Consider the following 8,134-nt stretch of genomic DNA (forward strand, 5'->3'; position numbering starts at 1 on the left):
TCGCTGAGTATGAAGGAGATTCATGTTATCCATGAGATTCACATTATGCACTGTCCACAGAAGGTTTGCCTTGAGAGGAGGGGAAATTTCACTGTCTACAAGTTCACACTGGAGAGGAATCTTACACTGTTACTTATGCTATTATGTTATGACATACTATCTTATACTGTCATATTATAACTACTATTTTAATATCATTCTAAAAGAGAGTTTGCACTTCCACGTTGAGTGGGCCCTGAGTTGAGGGAAATTTTACAGGGCTGTTTACACTGTGCCCATTGGGTAGGGGTTGGGTGTGAGCAAAGTTTATGTTCGTCAGAGAGTTCCCACAGCCTACTTAGGTAGGCCCTTGGAGAATGGTTTGTGCTGTCCCACAAGGGGTTCACAGCAGCCACAGAAAGTTCCCCATGCATGGACATGTTCACCGTCCATGTTAACATTGTCACAGATATGAAAGAGATTAATTATACTGGCCATGGGGAGGCTCATACTGCGTGAAAGTTCACATTGCCCGTGACAACTTACATTGTGTTGGGGGGGGGGAGGATTTCCATTGATTGGGATGGTGTTTCATGTTCCACAGTCAGTTCACGTCGGGTGTGAGGGCGAATTAGACTCAATGGGGAGATCTGTACTCTCCATGAAGGAATTCACCCTGCCTAGGAAGTACAGGCGGTAAAAGAGGGTCTCTACTGTCTGTTCAGGATTGTCTCTGGCCGTGGTGTGTGTTTTTTTTTTTTTTTTTTAACATCTTTATTGGGGTATAATTGCTTTACAATGGTGTGTTAGTTTCTGCTTTATAACAAAGTGAATCAGTCATACATAAACATATGTTCCCATATGTCTTCCCTGTTGCATCTCCCTCCCTCCCACCCTCCCCACCGTGGTGTGTTTTTAATGTCCACTGCTTATTCGAGTTACACCATGCATAAAGGAGACCCATCTGTGGGAGTCCACACAGTCCAAGGCCTATTTCACCTGTCCCTGGAACAATTACATAAAATGTAGTTAACTTACACAGTTCATTGAAATTAAACTTTCATGTGGGGTGGGGTGATGTTGCAGGAGGAAGAATAACACAGGCTTAGCCAGGTTGCTCAGGGTCAAACTGAGCTGGGCTTCTTCCCAGTTGTGTGACCTTGGGCAAATCACTTAATTCCTCTATGCCTCAATTTCTACATCTGTAATGGATAATTTTTTTTTAATCCTATGGAATAGGGTTGTTATGAAGATGTAATGAGTTAAGATGTGCAAAGCATTTAGGTCTGTGTCTCTAGCACGGTAAATCCTCAAAAATGTTAACTATTGCTGTGATTATTATTATTCAGAAGGAGCTTATCACTGCCTGAAGAGTCTATGCTGTCACAACCTTACTGGTAACCTGTCCGTATAGTTTGTATGTGTTGTAGTGGTGCTGGTGGTGGTGCTTTTTGAAAGGATTCCAGGGTTCAGCATATCTGTGGGGCATTTATCAATCCATCAGGAGGCATTATGGTCTACTGCTTGATGTCCCAGCTGTAACAGTTTTTAGCTGTGTAGCCTTGGGCCTGTACCCTCTCTCATTCTCACTCTCCTCATCTGAAAAATGGGGATCATTAGAATATCTATCTCATAAAGTTGAGGTGAGGATGAAATGAGATGCTGAATCTAGGGCCTTGCGTATAGTAAGTGCTCAATAAATGGGAGCGGTGATTTTTATATGCCCTATCCTGCACTGGACTCTGGGAAATCCCTGCCATTCAAGAAGTCACCATTTCTTGGCCTTTATTTGGGGCCTAGTGTCGATGATGGGTTACACCACCCTTCAGGGAGTCATACTATCCTAATATGTGTGTGTGTTGAAGGGGAGTTGGGTAACTTTTTAATTGGAGAGTTAAGACTTTCCGGGTTGGGGGGGATTAGTATAATTGTATGAAAATTACAAAAGCCCAGAGGGTTGTATTTTTTTTTTTAATGTTAACAGTCTTGCAACTTTAGTGAATTTTTTATAACTACTATCAGTTAGATTTCACTTCAGACAAAAGTAACAGAAATCCAAACAACAGTGGCTTAAATAAAATAGAGATGTATTTTTCTCTTACCTCTGAAGAGATTGAATCACCTTCTGGTCTTTTCAGTCATACTTAGCTCCTCTGCCTCAGTGGCTGCTGGAGCTCTTGCCACCCACTCCAAGTTCCAAGCAGCGATATGGGATATAAGGGTTTGACACTTTGAATCTTTTACCTTTTGGAAGCTTCTGTGGAAGCCCCACTCAATCCGTACTTCTTACATCTTATTTGCCAGGTGTGTTATTTGGCCACCTCTGTTTGAGCCCAGAGGGTTTAACTGGAACAGGGAATTTCTTCCTGTCTACGGGAAAGGGCTACGTTATCCATGACTTAATAAAACTGACAGTGACATTGGGGTTTATTACACCCATTGGTTGAGTCTACACTATTCACAGAGTGGTCCACCCGGGCAGGTGGCACTGTCCACGCGGGGGCACAATGTCCTGCATGAGGTCATGCTGACTATGGGGCTACATTATTCCCATGAAGGCTCACACTGCTTACTGAGGTAATCCTGTTTATATGCACTATATGTAATCCTGTTCACATGCACTACACTATGCATGTGAGGTTTACCCGGTTGTGGGAATTGACCCTACTGCTAGAGGAATTCACACAACACAACGTTAAACAACTTATGCCGCCTCTGTGGTAGCGCACACTAAGGAGGGGACAAGGGCTTCCCTGGTGGTGCAGTGGTTAAGAATCCGCCTGCCAATGCAGGGGACACAGAGCCCTGGTCTGGGAAGATCCCACATGCTGCGGAGCAACTAAGCCCGTGCACCACCAACTACTGAGCCTGTGCTCTAGAGCCCGTGAGCCACAACTACTGAGCCCGCGAGCCACAACTACTGAAGCCTGCGCGCCTAGAGCCCGTGCTCCGCAACAAGAGAAGCCACCGCAATGAGAAACCCATGCACGGAAACGAAGAGTAGCCCCTGCTTGCCACAACTAGAGAAAGACTGCGTGCAGCAACGAAGACCCAATGCAGCCAAAAATAAAAAAATTTATTTTAAAAAAAGGAGGGGGGGTGCTTCCCTGGTGGCACAATGGTTGAGAGTCCTCCTGCCGATGCAGGGGACTGGTTCGTGCCCCGGTCCGGGAAGATTCCACATACCGCGGAGTGGCTGGGCCCGTGAGCCATGGCCGCTGAGCCTGCGCGTCCGGAGCCTGTGCTCCGCAACGGGAGAGACCATAGCAGTGAGAGGCCCGCGCACCGCAAAAAAAAAAGAGGAGACAAGCCATTTGTATGGGGGGGGGTGCACGTTGTTCATTTGCTTTCTCACCATCTATATGAGGCTCACACTGTTTTTGAGGGTTACACTGCCTATGTGGGGTTTACACCGTTTATGTGGGTTGCCCTGTCATATGGGTCCACACAGTTTATGAAGTACTTTTGGATGAGGCCCAGATCATTTATGAGAGCTAGCCTATCTGGACAAGGTTTATGAGGGTCATGCTGCCTATATTTGGGTTCACACTGTTTTTAAGCATTACACTGTCTATTGGGGGTTTACACTGTCCATGTGAGAGTCACACTGTATATGGCATTTACATCAGTATGGACACTGTCTCTATGGGATCTGGTTGTGGGGTTATACCAGCTGTATGCAGACTCAGTTCACTTCAGCAAATACATATCACCAGCCTACTCTATGACAGACCCTGGTCTAGGCACTGGTGATAAAGCAATGAAGAATGTGAAGAATACGGATCAAGTCCCTGTCTTTGTGGAGCTGACATTGAGTAGGACAAGTTCACCCTGTATAGAGGTTTCCCTGTTTATGAGATTCACATCGGGATTCACACTCTTTAGGGGGTTGCACTGGCATCGACTGTCCAGGAGGGTTTCTCTGTGTGTATGGAGCTGCATTTTATTGGTATTACATTGGGCATAAGGGAGTTCACTGTCCAAAGATGAGCTTATCCATTCATTATTGATTGCCATGCTCTGGGGATACTACAGGCAACAAAACAGACACAAATCCGTGCCCTCTTAGAGCTGATATTATGGAGGAGGGATTCAAATGACAAGCAAATACATTATGGAAATATATGTCAGATGATGCTAAGTGCTATGGAGAAAAATAGTGCATAGAAGGGACACAGGGATCTAGGAAGGGGGCTCCAATTTAAAATATAGTGGTCAGGGACTTCCATGGTGGTCCAGTGGTTGAGACTCCACGTTTCCACTGCAGGGGGCAGGGGTTTGATCCCTTGTCAGGGAACTGAGATTCCCGCATGCCACATGGTGTGGCAAAAAAAAACAAAAAAAAACAAAAAAAAAAAAAAATATATATATATATATATATATGTATATGTATATATAGTGGTCAGACATAGTCGTATTGGGAAGGAGGTTTGTTTATTTTTTAATTTTTGGCCACACACTGCGTGGCTTGCAGGATCACAGTTCCCCAACGTGTCCTCAGCAGTGAAAGCACGGAGTCCTAACCACTGGATCACTAGGGAATTCCCGGGAAGGTGATTTTTAAGTAAAAACCTGAAAGAGTTGAGGGACAGAGCTATGCAGACCTCTGGGGGAAAAGTCTTCAAGGCAGATGGAATAGCATGGGCAAAATCCCCAAGGGAGGAATATGCCTGGCATATTCTAGAAACAGCAAAGAGGCTGGAGCGTATTTGGAAAAGAAATGAAGGGGAAAGGTGGGAAGTGAGATCAGGAAGGAAGGGCCTTGCAGGCAAGGAGCTGGCTTTTACTCCCAGCGAGCAGAGGGGCTATTGGAGGGTTTGGGGCAGCAAAGGGATGTCATGTAGTTGACTAAAACCAGTCTGGCTGCCGATAGAGCACAGGATGGTGGTGGCAGGGGAGGGTGGCTGATTCTGAAACAGCTGAAGGAAGAGCTAGCCGATGGGAGTTCCCTTCAGATTGGATGTAGGATGAGAGAAAGGAATTAAGGATGATTCCAAGCTATTCAGCCTGAGCAACCAGCAAAATGGAGTTGCATTTTCCTGAGATGGGGAAGACTGGAGGTGGGGGGACAGTTTGGGGGAGATCCAGAAGACCATTATGACTTGGAAAACTCGAGAAATCCAAATGGAAACACTGATGAGGCAGTTCAACATGTGAGATTGGAGCTCAGGGTAGAGTCCTGAGATGGAGATAGAAATTTGGGTGTAATCAGCATAGAGATGGTATATGAAACCGTGGTCCTGGTGGAGATTGTCAAAGGAAGGGGTGTAGATGGAGAAGAGAAGGGGACCTGGGACTGAGCTCTGGGACCCTTCAGCTTTTCAAGTCAGGGAGATGAGGAAGGGTGATACTATAAAGGGGTTACATTTTCTGTTTGGCAATGGTTACACTGCTTAGGTGGCTCTGCTCTCTAAACAGTGTGGGTGGGTCCTACTATTTCTAAGGGAATGACAATAGAGTAGTAGCAGTTCATTATTGCTTATATGGGTAATGGGTGGGTTGCCATTATGATTTTTATCGTCCATACAGTTTCCTTTCTAGGTGTGAAGACTGTGAAGAGTTGTGACTTTTGTGGGGATAGGTTCTGTCCATGCCTTTGCCTGACAACAATAGGATAAAAGTTATCTGTGTCAGGACAGTAAACTGGAACAAGAACTACTAGGTCCATGGGAGTTGGGGTGTCCTTACTGCGCAGACAGACTTGTTTTCTCCATGGCGTGTTACACTATTCATCCCAGGCACATCCTAGGTCTGTGAGAGGCTGTGCTTTTTACCAGCCCCAGGGGCATTTGTGGAGGCTTTCCATAGTGAACTGAGGAAAGGGGGGGGGGTGATCCTTGCTCATTGGAGTTCACATGGCCTTGGTTGGATGGTATATCTTCAAGGAATGACCAGTGGTGATGGACAGTTTCCATCACAAGTTCACAACATCTAGGTGTTTCACATAGGAATGGTGGGGTTCACCATCCCTGGGGGTGGTTTTCAGTGTTCACAAGACAACTGAAGTATCCAAGACAGTCCACACTTCTATGGTGGAGTCACACAGACCCCTGAGGGGTTATAATATCTGTGGACACGCCATTTTCACCAGGCACTCCCGTTCTCCGTGGATGGCTGAGAGTCTCCCATGAGGCATACCCACCATCTATGATTGTGTTTCACAGAAACTGTGGGATTGAGTTATCCAGCTGGGTCAGGGTAGGATTATGCTATTAACAGGAAATTTCACTATCAATGCTGTGTGTTTATTGCCAACAGTTGGAGTCTGTAGGGTGAGGGGTGCTTACCTCATCCACAGAGGTAACTCTAATAATTATTACCAGTATTTATTGTGTACTTACCTCAAATCTCTGATTTCTCACAACAACCTAATCATGTAGGGCCTATCAATATCTCCATTTTACAGATGAGGAAGCTGAGGCTCAAAGAGATAAATTCACTTGCTCTATGTCGCGTACAGGAAATAGCAGAGTTTGGGCTGCCACCCCAGTCTCTGTCTTGCTGGTGGGAGTATGGAGGTCACTGAGGCTGTTATAGACCTATTATCTTTTAAACTTTGCATCATCTTTTTCTGAGGGGGGGGCAGTAAAACAGGTAGTAAAATATAGTGGTTAAGGGTGGTGATTTTGAATTGGATAGGCTGGGTTTGAATCCTGGCTCCAACACTTCCTGAGCCTCATTTTCTTAATCTGTAAATGGGGCGAACAATAGTAATTCCCTTCTTTGGGGTTTTGTGAGGATTGAATGAGAAGATGTCCCGACAATGCTTGGCCCAGTGCCTGGCACATCTTGAGCGTTAGCAATTTGGGAGGGAGCTGTTATAATAACAGTGATGATGATTATCATTGCTGGACCACACTGCTCCCAGAGGGTTACAATATCTGTGGGGGAGCTGCACTGTCCCTAGGCAAGGTTACATTAATTCCCCAGGGGGGTGATGCTTCCCGGGAGGACTTGGTCTCCCTGTGGAAGAGGCCTGAGACTTCTGAGGCACTGGTGAGGATCTGCTCTAACGCCAGTAGGAACCCAGCAACAGAGGCTGGGCTTGAAGCCCTAAGCACCCAGAGCCTGACCCTTCAGGCCTTCCCTCTCTGTGGCCTGTTCGTCTCTGTCTTCTTGATTTCACTCTCTCTGAGCATCTCCCCCCGGCCTCCCCGCTTCGTTTCCTTTGGTACCTCAGAGTCTTTTCTGAGACTCTGTGACTATAGCTTCGATTTGCCCTCTACTGTTGGCCATCGGATCATTGCTGATTTCCTGTTTCCCAAAGCCTCAGGCTTCATCCATTCCTCCCAGCTGCAGAGAACAGACTTAACACTGCCCTACGCGCTGGCCTTCATCCTTAAGCCCTGCCTTCCTCTCTCCTGGCGACCCCCCAGTGCCCCTTGGGAGCACATTTGTTCCGACTTTGCTCACCCCCTCGCATCCTGACCCCATCCCCGGAACCCCCTGCCCTGGAGGTGGAGGTGGGGGTACCTCCGGCGCCAGCTGTGTCCCCAGGACAGCTGCAGTCTGGGGATGGGGGGGCGGGCTCCCGCGTGCATTCTCTCTGGTCACTTCCTCCCCAGTTGGGACTGGGGCTATCTGGAAGGCCAAGACCCCATCCCTGAAGGAATGGAGGGCACAGCCGCCTCCCTATTTCCGATGCTGGGAAATGCTTCCCACCCATTCCACCCCACCCCTGGACAGCTGCCCCCATTCAGGCTCAGGATCGTTGGTGGGGGGACATGGTGAGCCCAGCCTGGGAAATGCTGTGGTCTGGATCATCCTCCAAGGTCCTGACCCGGCCCCCCTGCAGAGAAAATTCTGCCTCCTCCCCAAAGGTCCATACTCCTCCTCACAAAAGTTTCTGACACTCATCAGAAGGTACCCCCCAACCCCTCTTACGGGCTTCCAAAGAAAATCTGGACCCCGCAGTGGGCAGGAGAGGAGGAGGGGCGGCAGGTCGCGAGTCCTGAGGACTTAAGTTATCTTCAGACTTGGAGCCTCAGAGAAGGGTCATGACCCCCCGGACCCCATCCCACCCCAACCCCCTCCTTCCCTCCTCCCCCGTCGCGCGGCCCCTTTAAGCCTAGAGCCGGCCGGTCTTCAGTGGCTGCGCGCCGACGAGTGTGTGTGTGTGTGTGTGTGTGTGTGTGTGTGTGTGTGTGTGTGTGTG

Source organism: Aethalodelphis obliquidens, unplaced genomic scaffold (genome assembly GCF_003676395.1).
Source record: "Aethalodelphis obliquidens isolate GAN/ISIS:26980383/991018 unplaced genomic scaffold, ASM367639v1 scaffold43, whole genome shotgun sequence".
NCBI classification, from domain to species: Eukaryota; Metazoa; Chordata; class Mammalia; order Artiodactyla; family Delphinidae; genus Aethalodelphis; species Aethalodelphis obliquidens.